Genomic DNA, 26,248 nt, shown 5'->3' on the forward strand with positions numbered 1-26,248 from the left:
GTCTCGGTATCGCCTGCCTAGTGAAGTGGAATCTAGACGGGATTTGGAACCGGGGACACACTACCTCCATCAATTGTCTAAATCCCACTGCACTAATGGCGGATACCGGACGCACGTCTAACACCAACATAGCAGTCAAGGCCTCAGTTATACGTTTTGCTTCAGGATGACTGCTGTCGTACTTCATCCTCCTCGCTAAGGACTGTTGGAGGGTCAATTGTTTAGTAAAAGTAGTGGTGTTCCTACTTCCTCTCTGGGATGATGAACGACTCCCAGCAGCAGCAACAGCAGCAGCGGCAGCAGTAGGCGTAGCAATGCAGGATCCTCCAGAGGAATCCCGGATAGGAGAGTCAGTCATGCCAGTGACATGGCCTGCAGGACTACTTCCGATCCTGACTAAGGAGGAAATTGACGAGGAGGGAGTTGACGGTGTGGTTTGCAGGCGCTTGGATACAACAGGACAATGGGATTTAGGTGTCCCTGGACTGCTTACGGTCTTAGCCAAAGTTTCTGAACTTGACAGTAACTTTTTATGAACGCGCTGCAGGTGCCGTATAAGGGAGGATGTTCCTAGGTGGTTGACGTCCCTACCCCTACTTATTTCACCTTTACATATGGTACATATGGCAAGACAGTTGTTGTCCGGATTTGGATAGAAATATTGCCAGACCAAAGAGGTGGAATGTTTGGTCTTCTGCCCAGGCATGACCGTGATGGGCTTTTTCATCCCACGGACAACAACTGTCTCCCCCGGAGCCTGATTTAAACAAACCACATCACCATCAGAATCCTCCTCGCCAACTTCCTCCTCAGCGCCAGCTACACCAGTATCCTCATCCTGTTGTACTTCAACAGTGACATCTTCAATTTGCATATCAGCAAGTGGACTGTGGGTGCTCCTTTCAGCACTTGCAGGGGGCGTGCAAATGGTGGAAAGAGCCACCTCTTCCCGTCCAGTGCTGGGAAGGTCAGGCATCGCAACCACCACCACACTTGGACTCTCCTTGGGGATTTGTGATATCTTCTTAGAAAGCACAGTTCTTCGCTGTGCTTTTGCCAGCTTAACTCTTTTGATTTTTTTAGTGGGAGGAGGGCTTCCATCGTCATGTGAAGCTGAACCACTAGTCATGAACATACTAGGGATCGACCTTAGCCATTCCTTGCCACTCCGTGTCGTAAATGGCATATTGGCAAGTTTACTTTTCTCTTCAGCTGATTTAAATGTCTTTTTCAAGGTCATTTTCCTGAACTTTGCCATTTGGGATTGTATGTGCCCTCTACTATGACATTGGGCATCGGCCTTGGCAGACGACGTTGATGGCATGTTATCGTCTATGTCATGACTAGTGGCAGCAGCTTCAGCACTAGGAGGAAGTGGTTCTTGATCTTTCTCTATTTTATTTTTATCGGAGAAAGTTTGGTCCTCCATTTATGTTATATCGATTTGATATATACGTGCGGCTAAACACAGAAAATAATTTTTTTTTTGGTTTGGACTGGAGTGTACTTTGTGGGTTACAGCACCCTTTAACGGTCAAGCCAGCCGGCCCTTTACTTATGACACAGGCGCACGCTTGGCACTACTTTGTTGATGCACGTGCGGCTACTGCGCACACAATTCACAAACACAGAAAATAATTTTTTTTGGGTTTGGACTGGAGTGTACTTTCGGGGGTTACAGCACCCTTAACGGTCAAGCCAGCCGGCCCTTTACTTATGACACAGGCGCACGCTTGGCACTACTTTGTTGATGCACGTGCGGCTACTGCGCACACAATTCACAAACACAGAAAATAATTTTTTTTTGGTTTGGACTGGAGTGTACTTTCGGGGGTTACAGCACCCTTTAACGGTCAAGCCAGCCGGCCCTTTACTTATGACACAGGCGCACGCTTGGCACTACTTTGTTGATGCACGTGCGGCTACTGCGCACACAATTCACAAACACAGAAAATAATTTTTTTTTGGTTTGAACTGGAGTGTACTTTCGGGGGTTACAGCACCCTTTAACGGTCAAGCCAGCCGGCCCTTTACTTATGACACAGGTGCACGCTTGGCACTACTTTGTTGATGCACGTGCGGCTACTGCGCACACAATTCACAAACACAGAAAATAATTTTTTTTTTGGTTTGGACTGGAGTGTACTTTCGGGGGTTACAGCACCCTTTAACGGTCAAGCCAGCCGGCCCTTTACTTATGACACAGGCGCACGCTTGGCACTACTTTGTTGATGCACGTGCGGCTACTGCGCACACAATTCACAAACACAGAAAATAATTTTTTTTTTGGTTTGGACTGGAGTGTACTTTCGGGGGTTACAGCACCCTTAACGGTCAAGCCAGCCGGCCCTTTACTTATGACACAGGCGCACGCTTGGCACTACTTTGTTGATGCACGTGCGGCTACTGCGCACACAATTCACAAACACAGAAAATAATTTTTTTTTGGTTTGGACTGGAGTGTACTTTCGGGGGTTACAGCACCCTTTAACGGTCAAGCCAGCCGGCCCTTTACTTATGACACAGGCGCACGCTTGGCACTACTTTGTTGATGCACGTGCGGCTACTGCGCACACAATTCACAAACACAGAAAATAATTTTTTTTTGGTTTGGACTGGAGTGTACTTTCGGGGGTTACAGCACCCTTAACGGTCAAGCCAGCCGGCCCTTTACTTATGACACAGGCGCACGCTTGGCACTACTTTGTTGATGCACGTGCGGCTACTGCGCACACAATTCACAAACACAGAAAATAATTTTTTTTTGGTTTGGACTGGAGTGTACTTTCGGGGGTTACAGCACCCTTTAACGGTCAAGCCAGCCGGCCCTTTACTTATGACACAGGCGCACGCTTGGCACTACTTTGTTGATGCACGTGCGGCTACTGCGCACACAATTCACAAACACAGAAAATAATTTTTTTTTGGTTTGGACTGGAGTGTACTTTCGGGGGTTACAGCACCCTTTAACGGTCAAGCCAGCCGGCCCTTTACTTATGACACAGGTGCACGCTTGGCACTACTTTGTTGATGCACGTGCGGCTACTGCGCACACAATTCACAAACACAGAAAATAATTTTTTTTTTGGTTTGGACTGGAGTGTACTTTCGGGGGTTACAGCACCCTTTAACGGTCAAGCCAGCCGGCCCTTTACTTATGACACAGGCGCACGCTTGGCACTACTTTGTTGATGCACGTGCGGCTACTGCGCACACAATTCACAAACACAGAAAATAATTTTTTTTTTGGTTTGGACTGGAGTGTACTTTCGGGGGTTACAGCACCCTTAACGGTCAAGCCAGCCGGCCCTTTACTTATGACACAGGCGCACGCTTGGCACTACTTTGTTGATGCACGTGCGGCTACTGCGCACACAATTCACAAACACAGAAAATAATTTTTTTTTGGTTTGGACTGGAGTGTACTTTCGGGGGTTACAGCACCCTTTAACGGTCAAGCCAGCCGGCCCTTTACTTATGACACAGGCGCACGCTTGGCACTACTTTGTTGATGCACGTGCGGCTACTGCGCACACAATTCACAAACACAGAAAATAATTTTTTTTTGGTTTGGACTGGAGTGTACTTTCGGGGGTTACAGCACCCTTAACGGTCAAGCCAGCCGGCCCTTTACTTATGACACAGGCGCACGCTTGGCACTACTTTGTTGATGCACGTGCGGCTACTGCGCACACAATTCACAAACACAGAAAATAATTTTTTTTTGGTTTGGACTGGAGTGTACTTTCGGGGGTTACAGCACCCTTTAACGGTCAAGCCAGCCGGCCCTTTACTTATGACACAGGCGCACGCTTGGCACTACTTTGTTGATGCACGTGCGGCTACTGCGCACACAATTCACAAACACAGAAAATAATTTTTTTTTGGTTTGGACTGGAGTGTACTTTCGGGGGTTACAGCACCCTTTAACGGTCAAGCCAGCCGGCCCTTTACTTATGACACAGGCGCACGCTTGGCACTACTTTGTTGATGCACGTGCGGCTACTGCGCACACAATTCACAAACACAGAAAATAATTTTTTTTTGGTTTGGACTGGAGTGTACTTTCGGGGGTTACAGCACCCTTTAACGGTCAAGCCAGCCGGCCCTTTACTTATGACACAGGCGCACGCTTGGCACTACTTTGTTGATGCACGTGCGGCTACTGCGCACACAATTCACAAACACAGAAAATAATTTTTTTTTTGGTTTGGACTGGAGTGTACTTTGGGGGTTACAGCACCCTTTAACGGTCAAGCCAGCCGGCCCTTTACTTATGACACAGGCGCACGCTTGGCACTACTTTGTTGATGCACGTGCGGCTACTGCGCACACAATTCACAAACACAGAAAATAATTTTTTTTTTGGTTTGGACTGGAGTGTACTTTCGGGGGTTACAGCACCCTTAACGGTCAAGCCAGCCGGCCCTTTACTTATGACACAGGTGCACGCTTGGCACTACTTTGTTGATGCACGTGCGGCTACTGCGCACACAATTCACAAACACAGAAAATAATTTTTTTTTTGGTTTGGACTGGAGTGTACTTTCGGGGGTTACAGCACCCTTAACGGTCAAGCCAGCCGGCCCTTTACTTATGACACAGGCGCACGCTTGGCACTACTTTGTTGATGCACGTGCGGCTACTGCGCACACAATTCACAAACACAGAAAATAATTTTTTTTTGGTTTGGACTGGAGTGTACTTTCGGGGGTTACAGCACCCTTTAACGGTCAAGCCAGCCGGCCCTTTACTTATGACACAGGCGCACGCTTGGCACTACTTTGTTGATGCACGTGCGGCTACTGCGCACACAATTCACAAACACAGAAAATATATTATTTTTTTAGCACTTGGGGGGAGCACCCCTGATGGACAGAGCACCCCCTGGACAACACTACAGCACTCCTTTAGGACTGGGACACTGCACAGGACTTTGGAGTGGACACAGCCCCTATGGAGAACTGACTGCACAACACAGTCCAGCCAGCCCCTATGGACTTTGAAGTAGTGGACACAGCCCCTATTAACAACAGCAGCACAGCACAACACAGCCAGCCCCTATGGACTTTGAAGTAGTGGACAACAGCAGCACTACACTACACTACACTACACTACACTACACAGCCCTAACTCCCACCCTCCCTCTTCACTGTCCACAGCCGAGTGAGAAAATGGCGCCGACGCGGGTACCTTATATAGGATCCAAAACCCGCGAGACTCGGAAGGCGGGATGATGACGTTTTGCCTCGATTTCAGATCCGAGTCAGGCGGGAAAAGTCGAGCCTGACTCGGATCGGACTCGGATCGGGGGGGCTCGGGGGGGTTCGGATTTCAGAAATCCGAACCCGCTCACCCCTAATATATATATATATATATATATATATATATAATTATATATATATACATACATACAGTATTTGCCATTTTAGACTATGGGCCTGATTCGGAGTTGGGAATAGAGTTAAGAGCACTTGGTATCTTGGTAATACCATGCTGTACTGCAAATGGGGCAGATTTAGATTTGGGAGGGACGTGTCCAAACTGACATCTGAATTACAGTATAAAAATACAGCTGTCCAGAATTTGGGGGTTACATGCAGAAGCAGACAGTATTTACCCAGCATGCAAACTTTTTTATTATGCATTTGCACCCCTTGCATTGCAACATGGTTTGTCCAGGTACATAGTTACTTGCTGTATCTAAAGGCCCCCATACATCAGCAATCAGAAAACCACAATTGAACAATTTGAGGTTTTGTTGCCCGAGCTTAGATTTCCCAATCTAGCAGTCTGCGCCCATACATTATAGATCTTTTTCAGTGATTTGCAGATTGTTTTCAGAAAATACAGATCTACCAATCTTGAAAGACCCATCATTTTACTAGTAACGGTCTGCAAATCTGCTAATTGTTACTATACACTAGCAATCTACAGCCTGTGAAATCCAATCCAATCAATCTGTGAAATCCAACATGTTGAATAACCTGATTTACCAATTCCAATAACTTTTTGGTTGAGATCTGCGATCTATGAAGCCCCATACATTGCAGATATTTTTACACAATCATCTGAAAAACGCAGAATTGCCCCAATCGATTGCTGATGCATGGGGGCCTTTAGTCTATTCCCAAATCTGAAACAGGCCCTCTGTCCCAAAAAAATCCCAAAAGGGAGGGGGAAATCCCATATTAATAACACACCAGAGTCGAGGCACGGTTGGTTAGTTAGGTGGCACATCTGAAAGGATGGTGGGGTGATATGGAAGATCAAGGGTTGAGCATATTTTCCCCAAACATTTTATTATAAAATGTTGGGAAACCTGGTTTTAATTCTGAGTCAAGTAAGCCTTATATTTCAAGTGCAACAATTATTATTAGCCTACTGTTTCTAATAGACCACAAACACAGGGGCTGATTCAGCAAGCATCGCTATTGCAATGCGTACGCAGTTGGCCGATCGTTGCATACTGCGCATGTGCGAAGATGCCACTGCGATTGCACTGTGATCACGGAAACCATGGAGATCCATTGCAGAGCGATTGACAGGCAGTGAGCGTTTTTACTTTAAGCTTTTTTTTTCAGGTTTGTGAATATACAGTTTATTTGGCTATTTATTGCTGTCTTGTCTTTAGGGAAGTTAACTCAGAAGAGGTAGCAACACAGGGCTATAACTGGCTATGGGCGCCCAATACAGCTGCATTGCAGCACCATATTAGGTTTCTAATGTGAAACTGGAACTGATAGGGTATGGTGTCCTCAGTTCACTTCGGGGATCATTCAGGAGCATACTGTATTTATTAATTATCGGGGACGTGGTATGTGGTCCTCTGTACATACATCCAGGTGGTACTTAATATTTTCAGATACCCGCCGAAACAGGTGTTTTCAGGGCATATTCCTCAAATATATTTTGGTAAATATCTGCACCACTGAGCTAAATGCGACCGTATTTTGCATGTTTTCACATTGTGCATGCTCCAGAACCAAGGGTGCACCAATACTGGCACCTCTCTTTGTGATTGAGTATATAACTGATAACTGCATTCTCACAATGTTCACACAATTGCAGACAATGCAGAGTTGTACTAATGCAAAAATACACCTGTCTCTCTCAACACATCTTTTGTGCCAAGGATAGGGCTGGTGCAAGCGCACCCTAATAATGACAGCTGTGAGCCAAGTATACAGACGTGCGTACAATTCTGCATATAGGCAAATAAACGCATACAGCCCTGTATACGCAATGCAGTAGCAGTTACAGCTCACCTGCGTCAACTCTTCATCACCCATTCTGTGCAGATTTTGGAGATCTTGTGTTCATCTCCTCAGCCCTGTGTTCTCACCATGTAGTCTGATAACACATAATACTCTAGAAGCAGCCAGGTTTGCATTACATTTTACTTCCTCATCCCACTCTTTATCGCTGCAGAAATCCATGGTCAATCTCCATCACATTTCCCAGAGCCTGTGAATAAAACAAATGCATATATTCTACAAGTAATCTAAATTATTTCACCAAGACTGGGCTCAGCTCTAACAGTAGCAGGAAGATCAACTTTGTCTCAAATATCCTTTTAACCCTTCCTCAAACAATTTAAATTTTGCTAACAAGCTATATATTCATGCATTATTTTGCAGAATACCATGGACCTTCTCTCCTCCTGTCTTCTTGTATGATCCTACCTCGTCCATCTATGCATGCTTTCCCTAATATGTTTTATGCAGTGTATTAGGCTTCATTACCTAATATTCTTGCATTTATGCCTCTTGATTATCCTGTATTTGCCAGTCAGTTCTCTGTGACTTTGTGATATGCTCTAAACCCCCTACTAATTTTTTCGGTGTCTTATAAATTAAAGATAATAATATTACTACTACTGTACTATGATATTTATGCGTGTGTGGTCATAATTATTTTCTGTGTTGTTTGGGCTCTTAGGGGGCAATTCAAGTGATTGTGATACCGGTGATGTGCCAGTTTTGGAACAGCATGGGGATGCTTGTTACAGTGGCACGTTGAAACCGCATTATAGCTGATTTTACCTTGCACCCACATAGGAGTACTTAGTAATATGAGCAACTAGCTGACATAGTCAGCGTTGCCTGGGTTTAAATCTTCAAGTTATTAAGTTAGGCCAGACCAATTGCCACCCCTCTGTGAAGTTTTCATCTAAATCCATCCGGTGGAAGGCCCATAACAGGCTCCCTGGGTCAAAGTTCTGCCCAGTGTACACCAACGGGAGGTCTGACCGGGACCTGAACCCTCCTAAAACCTGGCCAGGATCCAACTGGACCACCTCACATTGAATTCACCTCTATCAAATTTTCATCCAAATAAACCCAGAACAGACACCCCAGTTCATAGGTCTGTCCAGCGTACACCAGCGGGAGGTCCGACCAGGACCTAATCTTCAATTTATTAAGTTAAGCATCACAGACAAACTGCCAGGCATCTCAGATAAATTGCCACCCGTCTGTAAAGTTTCATCCGAATCCAACCAGTGGAAGGCCCAGAACAGGCTCCCTGGGACAAAATTCTGCCCAGCGTACTCCAACGGAAAGTCTAACCGGGATCTCAACCCCATGTCTTCTGGGATCCAATGTTACCACCCTGTGAAGTTTTCGTCCAAATTATGTGATGTAATTTAAATACCTCCAGTGTATTGAGATGACATCACATAAGGCCCAGAACAAGCTTCCTGGGTCATAGTTACGCCCAGCGCACTCTGCCATGAGGTCTAACTGGGACACCAATCAATCCATTAGGCATCCCAGACCAATTGCCACCCCTCTATGAAGTTTTCATCCAAATTCATCTAATGGAAGGCCCATAACAGACTCCCGTGGTCAAAGTTATGCCCAGCATCCCCAAAGTTATGCCCAGTGTATACCAATGGGAGGTCCGACTGGGACCTCAACCCCCTAGTATGTCTTCTGGGATCCAATGTTACCACTCTGTGAAGTTTCCGTCCAAATCAATCCAGTGGAAGGATCTGAACAGGCTCTCCGGGTCAAAGTTCTGCCCAGCGTAAGCCAACAAGAGGTCCGACCGGGACCCTAACCCCCCTAAAACCTGGCCAGGATCCAAGTTGACCACTTCACATTGGTTTCACCACAATCGGTGCAGGGGTGTCCGAATGCATACTCGGACAGACAAACAAACAGACCAATTTCATATATAAGATATTGCTCATCACCACAATACTCCTATCACTATCGCCAAGAGGGTCTTCCAGTCCAGTACACATGTCTGAAAAAGCAAAGTTGATGCCTGCATGCACAGCTGGGGAGCTGAGTTACTACTCTGGCTACATTTGTCTGATAAATTGCGGTGCATGCTTGGCTAGAGAGACTCCTGAATTTCAGGGTGCTCATTTGGACTCCTGAGAAAGTAGCCCAGCCTCCCAGATCCACCCACTTCCCTAGAGAATTGTATTCAGTCTGAGGCCACAAACTGCAGTATCGTACAGCCGGGGGTGATGGCGTGATTCATGGAAACCATGCACCCAAACTTTCCACCTGGGCCACCGATCAGGCATCTCTTGGGCAAGTATGTTCCAGTGAGAAAACACTTTCTATTGCTGTCTTCAGCTACTTTATAGAAAGCCCTATCCCTGGAAAGTAATAATTTGACCCCTAGGTATGGTCAATGGTGTGTCTGTTAGAAATGATGTGTGTGCAGGTGTTTATGTTGCAGAGTTATATAGACATACACCAGTGGATGACACACTATGAACAGCCCATTTACTTAATCAGTGGTTTTTGTTTATTTGGGTATAGCAGGTACAGCCATACACACTGGTGATGAAGTGGAGCGGGGTTTCATACAGCTCACAAGCCAGTGAGTGTATGATGCTTGCGGGTAGTGATGCAGGATACTGCTACAGCGTAATAGCAGGTAATGACCAGGTCACTCTACACAGTGGTAAGATGGTGCCATGCATTATCGGTACTAAGTCTAGTGACCATCTTGGTACAGGGAATTAAAATTCCCTGGAGGGACAGTAAGATGGAGTCTGCGCAGTAGCGCACTCCAATTTCAAAACCACCCTTACTAAATGCTTCTCCATGTAACACAAACAGCTTTTCTGTAACAACTTCAATGAGAAACAGGGTTAAATACATAAAAAGACATAAAAAATATCACGTGACTTTAGTTTCGCCTTCTTGGAAGATACATTGATACTTTTCACACTTGTCACTACATGATCTTGAAAAGTCTTTTTTCCTCTTGTGGATTTCTATTCACACCAATCAGTCTTGAGGCTCACTCCGTGCAATGCCTGCAAATTTTGCCAATATTTGTTCTTGCAGATGATCTTCTATGTGGTTGAACGTCTACACTGATAGTCTCTGTTTCAGATACATCTGCAGTTGCTGGCATGTCCAGTGATACATATCAGCTTCCAGTTTATCTTCAACTTGTGTTGTCCCTTTAAAGAAAGATAACATCTCATGACTTAACAAGCCTTTTGGTATTTGCATTCCACAATATATAACCTTTGCTCTCATGGAAATAGCAAAGCATGTTGCTCTTTATTGACTTTGAATCCAGCTTTCGTCTTTTATGTACATAGGCCATACTTCCAAAGGTTCTGAAATGCTTTACACTTGATTTTCTCTTTATCATGCTTCTATAGGTAATATGTCTTTTAGGGCTACTGTAGTAGAATGGTTCTTGAGATAAACTGCTGTGGCCACGGCTTACACCCAAAACTACTTGTCTAGCTTGCATCCTTTAGCATACATATTGCTCTCTCCACTAGTGTATGGTTTGCTTGTTCACTGACAACAATTTGCTCAGGAGTATAGGTAATGGTTGACTGATGCTCTATTCAATATTTTCTAAGTGCTCCACTTTTCTGTTGAGTTATTTCTCATTATTAGATCTCAGAATTTTGAGTCTGTGACCTGTCTGATTCTATACAAGTCTCTTGTACTCTGCAATCTTTTTTGCCACTTCAGACTTTTCTCTAATGTTTGCATTCAATTGATTTGTGACCAGGGGTGTAGCTACAATGGGTGCAGGGGTTGCTGTTGCTATGGGGCCCACAGCACCTCTAGGGCATTACACAGTGAAAGAAAAGAAGTGGCCACTGATCCCTTTTGTTAACTGCATCTTAGTCAAAGGCACACTTCAGCCTGTGACTAGGAAGCAGTTCGCTGCAAGGAACATCAGAGTTGCAGACTTACCAGCAGCAACTCCGGAACTCCCCCATCCCCCATCCATCCTCTGATATGACTCTACTCACTGATGATGGGAGGAGGCTATGACTCCTCCTAGCATCAGTGAGGAGGGACAGAGCGGGGAAGAAGGGGACACATAGCTAGACCTATGGAGTGGAGTGGGACACATAGCTAGACCTATGGGGGCTTGTGGAAATATTGCTATGGGACTCCCATAGGTCTAGCTATGTTCCTGTTTGTAACCTATCTTGTGACAATTGTAACACTTGAACCATTCTGATTTTCTCACTTTTTGTAAGTAATGAAGTGGTCTGAGCACTTGAATTACAGGGCAAACATTCTTGAAACTGTAATAACTTTGCTCTGATTGTGTCTATAAGTTTACTGTGTTTGCTTCCAATGTCACAACCAGGAAGTAAAACTCAGGCATCAAGTACTGCAGCATTGCCATAGCAAACTCATCCACTTGCACTCCAACAGACGTTACTTGCTGAATGACAAACATCATTCTGTCCATGTAATCACTCATACTGCTGCGTTTATTCAGTTTGGTGTTATACAAGACACGTCTTAAATTTATCCTCCTCTTGAGACAACCTCCTTGATACGCTGCTTGTAGTGCTGTCTACATGTCATTAGATTACTTTTTTTCCATATATTATAGAGTACAAGTGTTGCTTTTCAATCTAGTCTATGGTACCCATTACTTTCTCTATATCATCTGGGCTTGCATCTGCATCTGGGTCTATTGTGACCTGCCATAAGCTTTCATGCTTTAATTGCATTTCCATAGCAAACTTCCAGATTGTATAATTATCTGCACCTTTTAGCTTGATAAACCACATTGTAGGTGTAATTCCTAAATGTATGCTTCTTACAGACATGACTGTGTAGCTTCTGTACTTTAATTAGTTTCACTGCTGCTATACTGTGTTGGAAAGACTCTCTGTTGTCTTAACTCTTTGTTCTTATGCAGTCTGCCCTACACATGTGCTTAAGATGGTGTTGGTGTGCTGCTCTGGGTGCCTTCAATAGCTTGTATGTCTGGGTATCTGGGTGCCTGGGCCCATAACCTGTTGGAATATGTAAGAGCTATGTAGGCACACACCAGCGGATGACTCAAACTATGAACAGCCCAGTTACTTAACCAGTGGTTTGGTTTATTTGGATATAGCAGATACAGTCGTACTCACTGTTGATGAGGTGGAGCTTCAGTGGAGCAGGGTTACATACAGCTCACCAGCCGGTGAGTGTATGATGCTTGCAGGATACAGGCACAGCATAATAGCATATAACAACCAGGCCTCTTGTTAGGAGCTAAGTAGGAGACGTCTGTCTTCCACATATCACTGTACACAATGGCAAGATGGCGCCGCACATGCGCAGCACTAAGTCTGGCGGCCATCTTGGTACAGGGAATGAAACCTCCCTGGAGGAACAGTAAGATGGAGTCTACGCAGTAGCGCTCTCCACTTTCAACAGTGGCAAACGCATAGCATTAACCACTGACAATTCCTTAATGTGTCCAATGATGGTTGTCATGGCAGGCAAAATCGCATTACAGCCTTGGATGAGAAGTTAACAGGGGAGGAGCATCGACAAAACAGCAGCTTGTTTGAAACATTCCAGCAGTATAAGTGTACACAAATTCAGTGCTGGAGCGCTAAAGGGACCCACCAGGACCGCAGGACCACTGTACCCCAGGTGGGATACAATGATACGATTGGTGGATATGTATATACTGTATCCTTTTAGTGGTAAGTTAAACTTGCCCCTCAGCTAGAACCAGTTCTTTGTGTGGCATAGCCCTGTGTTCTGCCGCAGTCATAGGCATGTGGTAAACTGGGAAATCACACTACAAAGCTGACAATCTAGAATTCCAAACATTAGGTAAAGCCTTGTCTGCATGCATAAGTCAGGTATAAATGAAGATATATTTTGTTGTGTTTCAAGGTTTAATACAAAGTATACACATCATCTGGACCGATTCTCATGCATTGACAAGTATATTCCACTAAGACTACATTACACGTAAAACCATATGTGCAGGAGATAAATTGCATATTTATACACGGCAATGTTTCTATTTACATAAAAATTCTTCCAAAAATAAGTGAGACAGTGTCAGGCAGAAAACATCTTTGAGATAACAGCAACAAAACTGTCAGCCTTGTGTTTCGTTCTGATAAATACTCTCCCTTTCAATCTGTACAGCAGAAAGCTGTTTGATGCTCAAATGAGAAGAATTTATCAATCACGCTACAAAGAAACTCTTCATTTTCTCTCTGCCAGCTCAAACCCAACTCGTCCTGTTTTGAGGCCAAGAAAATAAGCAGTGGACACATTTTCAGTAGCACTTTCTGCAGTAGAGTTTCAGTAGGGTTTGCAAACATCATACGCTCCACAAAACTCTCCAGCCCCCACTACATAAAGGGAGAATAAATGATTTGTTACATGTTTTCTTACTTTTAATTTTAAAATGAGCATTATTATTATATACTGAGCAGGTTGTTTGAAAGTTAATACGGATTCATTTACGAATCCCCAGAATAGCTTCTGTACGGCGTAGGGCCCTCTTTGGACGTGCTGTGTGCCTTTATTTGCCAATGTGTGCCCACATTTCCAAGCCCATTTTCATATTTTGTAAGGATTTATCGTGTTCCAAAGCTAATTGTTCTGTCTTTTAGGATGAATAGGCATTTTGTTTTGTAGCTTACATAAATAAATCTATTTTTATTTGGAAGATTAAACAAATGATGTAAAGACTGCACCTCCTCAAGATTAAGGATAAATTGACTAAGAGCCTGATTCAGTGTTGTAGCTGCGATTTCTCCCGCAGTCTATGGGCCCGATTCAGCAGCGGATGTATTTGCTATAGCAGCTGCTAACATGGTAGCACTAATATGGTAATGCAGCACAAGGCGTCATGCCTCCTGCATGCATTTCTGATCCGAGCTGCGTCCTAGGATGCATCATCGGATCATCTGCATGTCCATCGACTGGCTAAGTGACCCATGGAGTCACGCAAGCCAGCCTCCACAAATGCACAAAAGAGGACAGGAAATCTCCATCAGCCGACGGAGATCCTGGCCTCTTCACTCTCTCCCAACGGTCGGTGACACGCCTCTGTTTTGGGAAACGGAGGCCATCTCCGCCCACATGCCCACCCAGAAACGGCAGCAGACTGTCAATCCCTCAAGTCTTCTTCCAGACTGCGTACAGGATCGCAGACCCGTTCTGCACATATGCAGAAAGGATCCTGTGCATCAGCAGATTCCCGATGATCAGAAGTGCAGTGCTGAATCAGGCCCTACTGTATGTGCAAAAATATGCAAATGCCTGCCAACAGACTACCCGCCTCTGCTAGTGTACAACGGACTAATCAAGTGATGCTACACCCACTTTCCTTATCTGCGTTGTGAGTAGATCCGCCAGGAGTTGAGATCACACCATCATCAGCTCAACGACGAACACACATCAACTCCTCGAGTAAGTCCTGGACTTTCTCCGTCGGCTGATGGAGATTTCAGTTTCATCTCTCTCTCTCTAACTATGGCTCCTGAGACTGTGGTTCTGCGATTGGGAACGAAGCCGTGATCGCAAACACACACTTGGAACTCCCATAACACACCTACGGACTAGCCTCTTTTTGCGTTCATTTTTGGCCACCTCCTCGACTCCACTCAGGAAAGCCCGTGCATCGCAGTGGACTTCTCAGGATGTTGCGATTATGGATAATTTGCAAATGTCTCAAACCTCAATTTACACATGCGCAGGCTTTCCTCATCAATTTGCGCATGTGCAGTTGCAAAACATTACTCTGCGAAAACATCGGCACTGTGTACAACTCTGAACTGAGCCATAGAACTTGAAAAGTGTACGTGATGCTCATAGCAAGTTAGCAACCAATCATATTCACTGTACCCCCCACCCACACCCACATTTAAAATCCTCCCCCTGCTCTCTATGGTACCTCTCCTGGCTGTAGTCACTATATGTAACTGAGAGTAGGGTTGTTCTGTGATGAGGTAACCATCGATGTTCTCTAACCATCGTCATAAAACCATCAATAGTTGAAACACTGAAGGTTCACGGCTGCACATGCACAGCTAAAATGAAACCATGGATGGGCAAAGCAGAAAGTACCAATCTTTTCACTCACAGACCCCCCACCACGATAATGAAACCATCAACCTTCACCAGCAAGCTTTCGATGGCCGATGACCGGTCCTAGTTGAGAGCCGGTAACTTCTGGGTGCCTCTTCAGGGAACAAATTCACTGGGGCAAGTAAGAATCAGTCAGGCCGCACCCTCAGCCTTTTGTTATGGTTGTTTGTTTTTGTATCTTGTCCATTTCCACAGAACATAGGGCCTGATTCAGAGCCGCTCGTAAGCGGCCGCTCGTTCGTTCCGAGCGATGTTAGGCCAACTGCGCATGCGTACGGATCGTTATACGCATGCGCTAACCAGTCAGTGCGGCCGAAATTCATGTGCTCGCAAAATAGCGAATGCCTGCTATTTTGAGTGACAGAAAGAGGCGTATGTGGGTGGTAACAGAGGAAGGTGCTTGAAAATGGGGAGTGGAAATCAGAACGCAGGCGTGCTTAAAGGTCAAAACGGGCGTTTTATGGGTGTGCATATTTAAAACAGCAGCGTCATGGACCACGTCACTGGGTTATTTTATAGTCAGAACTGCTCGCAAAATTGTGGTAGCAAACACCAACCCCAAGAATAGCGAGCAGTTCATACGCTGGTCGATGTACTCGATTAAACTAATAAATAGCGGACATGACGTAGAATGCGAGCGGCCAGGGGACGTATTTTTCCAAAAAACGAACGCAAGTTTTGTTCGCTCGTTCAGACATAGAGGCGTGAACAGACCGCAAACAGCGAACGGTTCATTTGAATAGCCACCCCTAGTTTTAGAACGAACGACCGCAAATAGCGAGTGGCTCTGAATGAGGGCCATAGGCCCTCTTTCAGAGCCGCTCGCTAGCGGCCGTACGCTCGTTCCGAGCGATGTTCTCACATCTGCGCATGCGTACGGTTTTTAGTACGCATGCGCAACCAGTCAGTGCGGCCGAAAATCGTTTGTACGCTATATAGCGAGTGCCTGCTATTTTGAGTGACAGAATGAGGCGTATGTGGGTGGTAACAGGGGAAGGTGCTTGTAAACGGGGGAGTGGAATTCGAACGCAGGCGTGCTTAAAGGTCAAAACGGGCGTTTTAAGGGAGTGCATAATTAATACAGCAGCGTCATTGACCACGTCACTTGGTTTTTTTAAACTCAGAACTGCTCGCAAAATAGCGGTTTTAAAAACCAACCACAAGAATAGCGAGCAGTTCATACGCTGGTCGATGTACTCGATTAATCTAATAAATAGCGGACATGACGTATGGTGCGAGCGGCCAGGGGGCGTTTTTAACAAATAAACGAGCGTATGTTTTGCACGCTCGTTCAGACTTAGAGGTGTGAACAGACTGCAATTTGCGAACGGATCATTTGAATAGCCACCCCTTGTTTTTGAACGAACGACCGCAAATAGTGAACGGCTCTGAATCAGGCCCATAATTCCCAAACCTTGTAAGGGCGTAACAATCCGCCAGCAAACTGAGATGGAAATACAATTCTCAGGGGTAAATTTACTAAAGTGCGGGTTTTTAGTAGTGGAGGTGTTGCCCATAGCAACCAATCAGATTCTACTTATCATTTGTTGGGCACCTTCTAGAAAATAACAACTGGAATCTGATTGGTTGCTGTGTGCAACATCTCCACTTATAAAACCCCGCACTTTCATGAATATACCCCAGATACTCTGATATACGTATCAAACAAATTGTAGGAGTTGCCAGTTCCATCAGAAAGAAAATTATAAAATACAGGCCCTGTGATTTTATAAATTGATAACAGAATAACAAAGGAGGGTTGACATTAATATATTCCTTCAATTATGTAGCAATTGAAATATCTTAATGGAGAAATACTAATTAATTTACAAAGTACCTCACTGGGACCTAGTGAATTGATTAGCTGTGTTCATGTATATTGTTCAATGAACTTCAATCCACAAAATGGCTGCTTACCGTGAGTGCCTCATTGATGTCGCTACTTCCTAGCCATTCATATTGGCTCATCCCACAAAATGTCTTCCATCATTTATTCCTGCAGTGACGTTTCTAACGAATAGGCAAGATGCAGTCTCGCAGATAGCAGCAAAATACTTCAATTTGAGCCATGGTTGATTGTTGTCTGATCTCGTATTTGCCACTGACTTTCAAGCTGTATCAACAAGGACTCATTTCAATAAAATTATGTAATTGACAACGGGGTATTTCAATCACAAAGTTGCTGACAAATACAGAAACAGACAAAAAATGTTCCTGATGAAATGGATCAGGTTGACATTCGTGTATTGTTTCAGCGCGCTAAATGGCTACCATCACCGCTTGCAAGGAACATGTGTGTTTTAAATGCAAGTGAAGATTTTGAAAGTTGATATTATCCTGGTATTGTCTAAACTGAAACCTACATTAGTATTATCAGTACAGTATATTTTATAAAGACTCAGAATAGTATCAAGAAAATACACATACAATTGCTCTTTCCTTGATACTGTGCAGTTATTAAACCTATGTTTTAATGCATCAGCCCCCTTTGTAAGCTTGTGACCTCTGCTAGTGGGTCTGTTGGGTGGAGTGTGCATACGAGCTAGCCAAGATGGCTGACATTTGACAGGCTAACTCTCAGGTGTCTTCCTTGTGCCAGTTTCCTGAGACTTTGCATCCCTGTCAGAAGAGACATACCGGCCCAGGCTCTCCTCGTGTCACAGCACGCCATTTTTTCCATTTTTTTTTTGCATCAACCAACACTCTGGAAGTGACTGACTAATACTGACATGTGAAAGATTTCTGACAGAACAAGAGTTTAACGCTACAGATTCTGCACGTGCACTGCATACTGTATATCAGAGAGCCCTGATGGCACGCAAAGCACTGGCTCTATAAATATTTATCTCCTAGTAATGGATTCTCTCTGGTGTACATCTAAATGAAAGAATGAGTAAATAGATGTTAAGGCAGAGAGTTGATTTAGAATTAAACACTCTGAGGTGCAGTATCGTACGTCTGAAGAGCAGCCAATGCATTATCTTGCAGGGTGAAGGGCACATTGCTCTGAGGTAACAGAAATTCATTCTCTTGTCATTATTGATTTCTGAAGGCTGCCTTTCATACACATCTTCTCTTATCTGATGTCCTTCATTTCTGTCAAGTTTTAGATGCTGTCTTGGCCAGATATAAATCAGCCCACAATATGAGCCATGCTCTGTTACCCATAGTACACATAACCGCATGATGGATAATGTGCCTGCAAGATAAATCAGAGACTACAGCCAAATACTTGTCTTCTGTTTGTGGATGTTGGGCTTCATACCCATTAATGTGCACAGGGGGGTTTACTTGAGCTGTTAGTTTAAGAAATAACTACCATTTTTATAGGAATGCTGAGAGACAGCAGCGTCTTTGCAGGGGGGGGATGTGTGTGCTTTTTTCATGCTGCTGAAAAATCTTGACTTACTGTATATAAGTTGTTCACCTGAACATTGGGGGCGGTATGATACCTGTAATGTTCCACCTTAGCCTGTTTTACAGGTGCAGACAAAGGGCCTGATTCAATGATGGACTGAATTGCACACACACTGCAAACAAGTGGTTGTGCAATTCTGTCCATTTAAAATGCAAATGCAGCAGTTGGTGTAACACATCTCCTTGCTGCATTTGCGTGGTCGCAGCCTAGGGTTACCATCGAAAGAATCGCGACCATCGATCGCGATTGTTGTCAATGTTCCATTGGCCAGGCTGCCGGAGCTAAAGCTGGCTGGGACCTGGCAGCTTGCAAGGCCAGGATGTTGTGCGTGCACCCACGCAGACCCTGGCCTCGTCCCTCCTGGAAAACGGAAGTGACACGCCCCCATTTCCGGGAACGCTGCCAGGGAACGCCCCCTGCTCCGCCTCCCAAACGCCGCAGCCTGTCAATCAGGCTGCGACTGGGACACACTGCAAGCGGGCTCACAGTCGGAGGGCTGCACATGCTCAGTACACCTGCTGCGCATGCGCAGTCCTCCAAACATCGGAGATGTGCGCTAACCATCGGGTTAGCGTACATTTCTGAATGAAGACCAAAGTGCAGCGGTTGTTGATGCCTCAACTTTTTTAATTTGTAATTTCCATGAATGGAATGGAAAACAGGTGTACCATAGCGGCATAAAGATTATTACAGGTGTTGGGGACCCACCATGGTAGATCTGGAGAACGGGATGCTAGCTCAGCATAAGGGTTTTATTTCAACCCATCGAACACCAACATAGTTTTTTTTCTTTTTTAATTATTATTTTTGTAGAATATCCCTCACAGGATAGATGTTTAATAGTCAATCTAGTGTAATAAAATATAGTGCACTGTGCTCTATACAATTTACAGTTCTCAGAGGAGAACGCCAGAGTAAATATTCCTCCACCCTGATACTGAGAAAAATACAGGCAATTGGCCTTTAAATCTCTATTGGAACCTTACATTAATTAGTTAATTACTTTGCCCATACATCTGCGATTGATTACCGAAATTCCCCGTTCTGTCGATGGCTGGCTCTGGGGTTCAAAGAAATCCAAGATGTTGGATTTCCCCGACTAACTGATTCTAACCAAAAAATGGGTCGGGATCGGCGAGACAGGAAACTTTAACATGCCGTGTTTTCCTGATCTGGTGACGGATCACCAATCATCGGCGGCTAATTGAATTCCCAAATAAATCTACAAGATGGCTGCCTCAATTGAATTTCTGAAGAGCAGGTTGCATTCATATACTGACTCTCCTCACAAAATGGCTGCGTTCTTGGGGTGTAAGGGACAAGTGAAGTTAAAAGCAAGAAAATCTTGCTATATCCTTTTCATTTCCATCTTTAAAGCTACATTGACTGGACTCGTGAGGGGCTTGCATCTATGTATTTGTCAATTCATATCATGTAGACAAAACCCATTAGTGATTTACTCACACAGATGACCTAGGCACAAGACCAGTGCTAACATTAGGCAATAGAGGTGGCTGCCTAGGGCACCAGTGATTAGAGGGTGCAGAAAACACTGAATGAATGACAATATCTCTCATCCATGTTTTTATAATGTCCCCCCAGTGCACCCACACAGCGGGCTCGATGCTGACAAAATGGAGAACCAGTGTCAACTTCCTGCCTGTCAAACTGCTGGCTGCTCCTCTATGACAATGATTGTTCGGGAGCCCAGACAGAAGGGAGCAGAAAATATCCCTTAACATATGCTAAGGAATGAAACTGCAGGTATGGAGGTGCCATATGAAAGTTGGGGTGCATTCCTAGGGGGGAACAGGAAGGTCTTAGGCAACAATAAGACCTCTGCCAGGACTACTTAGACAGTACTTTTGTGTTTGACATTAAATGACTCATATGTTTGTCTGCAGAAGCAGTTGCCTGAGTCCTGGTGTCTGTGAGTGCCTAGGAGGTAACATTATCGCTGTCCTCCCAGTCTTGTCTGATACACACAATAATGCTGCATCTGTTTTCCCTGCACAGACCCGGTCCAGTGGTGTGTGAGGAACACAGTGGTCAGCTCCCTGCTGTTACCGTCAGATTGTAGATAATATGAGATTATGTGATATGACAAGCTGGAACAGAACAGAAATAAATACTTGTATTTTAGGTTTTTTAAGTTCAGCATTTTACAACTAAAACAAAATTGTAAAATATAGTTAATTTAGATAACAGGAAATGTTCTAATCAAAATGTAGAGACAGAGGTCCACACCCCTATAGCAAACTTTGAACTGCGTGTGGTTATAACAGATGCTTTTTGCACCGTTTACTGGATTGCTGTATATAATAGGAATATATATATATATATATATATATATATATGTATATATACCATTTTTGCTCCTAATTCAACATCCGGTTTTGGTTTTGCCACATCACCATGACTGGTTTTGATTTTTTTCCAAAAATTGACAGTAAAAGAGCTACAATCACATAATTTGAGCCTTTTTTTGTTCCTAGAGTAATATTAACCCAGGTAGCAATTCACTTATTTTCAGTCAATTTTGACCACCTCACAATATTATTTTCATCCAGTTTGGGCCAAAAGGTTGCACCGAGCTAGTTGGCTGACTAAGCAAAGCGACAGCAGTGTGCGGCAAAAACACATGGCAGTTCAACTTCTAACATGGCACATGAGGAAACAAATGTTTTCATTAATCAAGAGGCGTGAGGGTGATGGAGTATGTATGTAGTTGAAGGCAGGGAAAGGAAGGGTTGATTTATAATAAATTAATTTTTTGGATGCCACAGCTCTATTCCTATGTGGACTGGAGCCACAGGGCTTGCCTTATACACAGTCGAGTCACACTATTATGACCACCAGCTAATAGCCAGAGCTAGACGGGCTGGGAGTGACTCAATAAGGTGCTGGTAGGTTGTCTCTGATATCTGGAGCCATGCTGACTGCAGTGCATCCCACAGCTGCTGGAGGGTGCATGGTGGAGTATCCATAGAGCAAACACGATGATCAAGGTGGTCCCACAGATGCTCAATTGGGTACAAGTCCAGGGAATTAGGGATCAGGGAAGTACTTGAAAGTCTTAGGTGTGCTCGTCCAACCACTGTCGGACATTTCTAGCCGTATTACATGTCGCATTGTCTTGCTGGAAGATACCATCTGCCTCAGGGAAGACAATTAGCATGTATGGGTGTACGTGCTCTGCAAGGATCGATTCATAACCAAATCGGTTGAGGGTGTCTTCAACATGGTTGAGTGGGCCCAGAGAATGCCATGAAACCATTCCAAAGACCATAATGCTGCCACCACCAGCTTGTGTTCTTCCAGCAATGGTTGCAGGGTGTTTGTTCTCCAATGTTTCTTGCCTGACACGCCAATGTCCATCCGTTCGATGAAGCAGAAAACATGACTCATCGGAGAAGGCAGCCCTTCACCAATCAGCGGAGGTCCAATTCTGATACAGGCGTGAAAATGTAAACCTTTTCTGCCAATGCACCTTCATGAGCATAGGTGCAGTGACCATCCGTTTGCTTTGGAGCCCCATACGCAGCAGGGTTTGCTGAACTGTTGTTTTAGACACATGTCTGGTGGCCCCCAGGTTCTTTTTGATGGTGAGCTGTCCCACTGTAGCATGTCGGTCAGCCCACACGCACCTTTGTAGCCGAAATTCACCTCTCACATCAATGGCAAGTGGTGCTCTGTGGTTTCCACGTTGGTTATTCGCAAAGGTGCCATTTGTCCAGTCACGATACAACTTCTCCACAGCAGCACAAGAACAGTTCACAAACTGCACTGTTTCAGAAATACTGCCACCCTTGGCCAGAAAGTCAATACTCATTCCTTTTTGAAAATCTGATAAATCCCCCTTTTACCCATGACAGCAACGTGTGCAGGTGGCCAATCGTACACCTTATATACCCACCAAGCCAGTGCATGGCACGTGACGTACTTCATGGGCTACCTGCTGTCGATGTCAAATGTAGGAGGTGGTCATAATATGATGTGGCTCAACTGTGTATATGCACGTGAACAAAGCTTAATTTTTATTTTATTTTATGTCACAGCTCAATTCCTGCGTGAACTGGAGCCACAGGGCTTATATATGCACATGAACAAAGCGCACCAAACAGTACAAACAATACAATTATTTAATTAAAGTTTTTATGTCCCAGGTGCAGGTCTATTCAAACAGCGTGGAGTAGAGTCACAGGGCTTATATATGCACGTGAATGTCTTACTGATGGACACAGCATTGCCAATACAGCAGAGTACAGCACAGCATACAGCAGCATGCACCCCCTATACACATTGACTAAGCAGCACAGCCACTTGTGACGAGTCAGGACACAGCCTATACAGCAGAGTACAGCAAAGCATACAGAAGCGTGCACCCCCCCTATACATATTCACTAAGCAGCACAGCCACTTGTTAGTCTGGACCCAGCACAGCCTATACAGCAGAGTTAAGAACAGAAAACATCAGCGTGCCTGCCAAAAAATGGCGATGAGTCCTGTCCGCAGCGCCTTATATAGAATCCAAAACCCGCGAGAATCCGACGCTGCGAGGATGACGTTTTGCCTCAAAGTGGTATCCAAATCAGACAGGAAGGCCCAAGCCGCTGCTCAGATTGACTCGGATTCCCAATGTTCGGGCAGGTTCAGATTCCAAAGAATCCGAACCGCCCATATCTGAAAAAATATATATATATGAAGAAGAATTTTATTTCTTTGTTTTTTTTGTTTGTTTTTTTGTTGGGATGAAACTAATGTGATGTGGTCCAGTTGGATCCTGGACAGGTTTTAGGGGAGTTGGGGTCCCGGTCGGACCTACTGTTGGTGTACGCTGGGAAGAACTTTGACCCGGGGAGCTTGTTCTGAGCCTTCCACTGGATGGATGTAGACAAAAACTTCACAGAGCGGTAACATTGGATCCCAGAAACCATACTAGGGGGTTGAGGTCCTTCTCAGACCACTCATTGGTGTACACTGGGCAGAACTTTGACCCAGGGAGTCTTTTATGGGCCTTCCCCTGGATGGATTTGGATGAAAACTAACAGAGAGGTGGCAATTGGTCTGGGATGCCTAATGGAATGGTGAGGGTCCTGGTCGGACTTCACGGTGGAGTGCGCCGGAAAGTACATTGACCCAGGGAGCCTGTTCTGGGCCTTTCACTGAATGGATTTGGACCATACTTGCCAACTTTCCCTGATTGTCAGGGAGACCCTCTGAAATAGTAGCAATCTCCCTGACTCCCTGAAGAGTCCAGCAATCTCCCTGATTGTACCTTACCCCCATTATTAATCTGTTATATAAAAAGAGAAACCAGAGATATATATATATAGGCACATAGGATCATTAGTTTAATCTTGCTGCATTGGTTATAATTATAAGGCACAATGATCCCTATGGCTACATGTATTTTCTGTAATGTATCAGTGTGTTTTATCAACAAATAGATCTTACTAACTGCTTTGGGGCTTATTTGCATTTGGATGTAAGTCAGGTTTATGACACTCCTCTCAGATGTAGCAGTACACGCCCACTTTACCTCTGCGTTCCTAGGTGTTACTTTCACAAAGAATTCCACCTTGTAACCACCTCTTGCTTCAGCTGGTGAGAGGGCAAATTCAACATTTCTTGCAGGTGCAGCAATCTTCTACATGCACCTGCTGAATGGCGAAAATGTCCAGATATTTTGCGGGCCACAGAGAGCATCTCCTGCAAGGCCCTGTCATTTTTTAAGTAAGTTTACACCACCAAGTGTGAGCAAAACATGGGATGTGTTGGAATTCACCATGCTGGAATGCTCTCACAATATTGGTGGCCTTGTCATAATCACAAATCCCAAGGAGAGTCCAAGCAGGGTAAGCCATTTTGCAATGACTTCCCTGAGTTTTTCTAAGAGGTTGTCAGTGGTATGCCTCTTAGTGAAACATACACAGAGTAGCCTGCCTCTGAATGAGCTGCTGTTTCTTAGATGCTGCTGCTGTTGGTGGTGCTGAAGGCAATACACCCACCCAGTGGGTTGTTACAGTCATGTAATCTTGCGTTTGCCCTGTTCCACTTGTCCACATTTCTGTGGTTAAGTGGACAGTGGGTACAACGGCATTTTGGAGGACACTAATTATGTTTTTTTTTAATGTCCCTGTACAGGCTGGGAATTGTTTTTCTAAGGAAGTGGAACTTAGATGGGATTTGGTAGCGAGGACAGAGGACCTCAATTTAACTGTCTAAAATTCACTGCACTAATGGTGAATATCAGATGCACATCTAATACCAGCATAGATGTTATGGTGTCAGTGATCCACTGTGCAACTGGGTGAGTGCTGTCATGCTGGCAAAGGATTGTTTAACTGGAGCGCACTATTTTTAAAAAAAAATTTAAGGAGACGTGACTACACCTACTGACATTAAGCTGCGTCCACAAAAAATAATCAGGGATTGGCAAGGCTCACTACGGCCCTGCATGCATGTCATGCTGGAGAAATTAAGGCTAACTTTACTTTATCAGGCCCTGGTTGTCGTACTACCGGGATGCAGTCAGGAAACCAACGGTCGAAATGCCAACCGCCGGCTTCCCAACTGTCAAATCCCGGCAAGGTACTAATGACAGGCGTCGATATACCGCCGCCTGTCATTAGACCTACTCCGGGAGCCCGACACCCGGCATACCGAATGAAGGTAAGCCGGGCGCGGAGAGCCGCGGGGCAGGAGGGTTAAGTTTTAGGGATTCCGGGGGGACTTAGGGTTAGGCACCCCCCCAGAGGATTAGGTTTAGGCTAGGGGAAGGGGGGTTAGGGTTAGGCACCCCCAGGGGAGGTTAGGGTCAGGCACCCCCCCGGGAGGGTTAGGTTTAGGCTAGGGGAAGCGGGGGTTAGGGTTAGGCACCCCCCCCCCGGGAGACTCAGGTTTAGGCTGCGGGAAAGGGGGGGTTAGGTTTAGGCACTTAGAGGGGGGTTAGGGTTAGACACTAGGGGGGAAGGTTAGGGTTAGGCACCCCTAAGGGAGGGTTAGGGTAGGGAGTAAGGTTAGCGATACTTACCTCAATTAGTAATCGGGATCTTCACCCCTGCCGGGCTTCCGCTGTCGGCCGGCGGTATTTCATACTGATCCTGTACTACCTAACGTATCCAAATAGTATCGTGGAGATGGTGACATTTAGCAGTGAAAAGTTCTGACGTGACTGCTTACCATATTTCTAAGATGAGTTTATTATCCTTAGCTTTACATCACGTGTATTATATATGGATCCTTTTCAGCATAAAATGTAGGCAACATTTCACCCTTAGTGAAGAAGTAACAGAATAGTTCTTATTAGACCGTGTCACATCAACATGCCAGACAGAATCTCTGCAGAACATGGCATCTCCCCACACGCTACCCAGTGGCTCCAGGGACTGGCATCAGCTCTCGTCCAATGAGCACATTTCAGGAGCTGTTAGCAGACGCTGCTAGTGACACGGCCAGATGTGTGAGGTTT

At 45.0% G+C, this 26,248-nt stretch overlaps 1 protein-coding gene across 1 annotated transcript in view; it reads left to right on the forward strand.

Moving 5' to 3' along the window:
* Positions 1 to 26,248, forward strand: part of AGBL4 (AGBL carboxypeptidase 4) — a 2,679,639-nt gene that overhangs the window by 2,072,218 nt on the left and 581,173 nt on the right. The window lies entirely within an intron of this gene.

This window comes from Taudactylus pleione, unplaced genomic scaffold, assembly GCF_031769625.1.
Source record: "Taudactylus pleione unplaced genomic scaffold, aTauple2 ptg000230l, whole genome shotgun sequence".
Taxonomy (NCBI): Eukaryota; Metazoa; Chordata; class Amphibia; order Anura; family Myobatrachidae; genus Taudactylus; species Taudactylus pleione.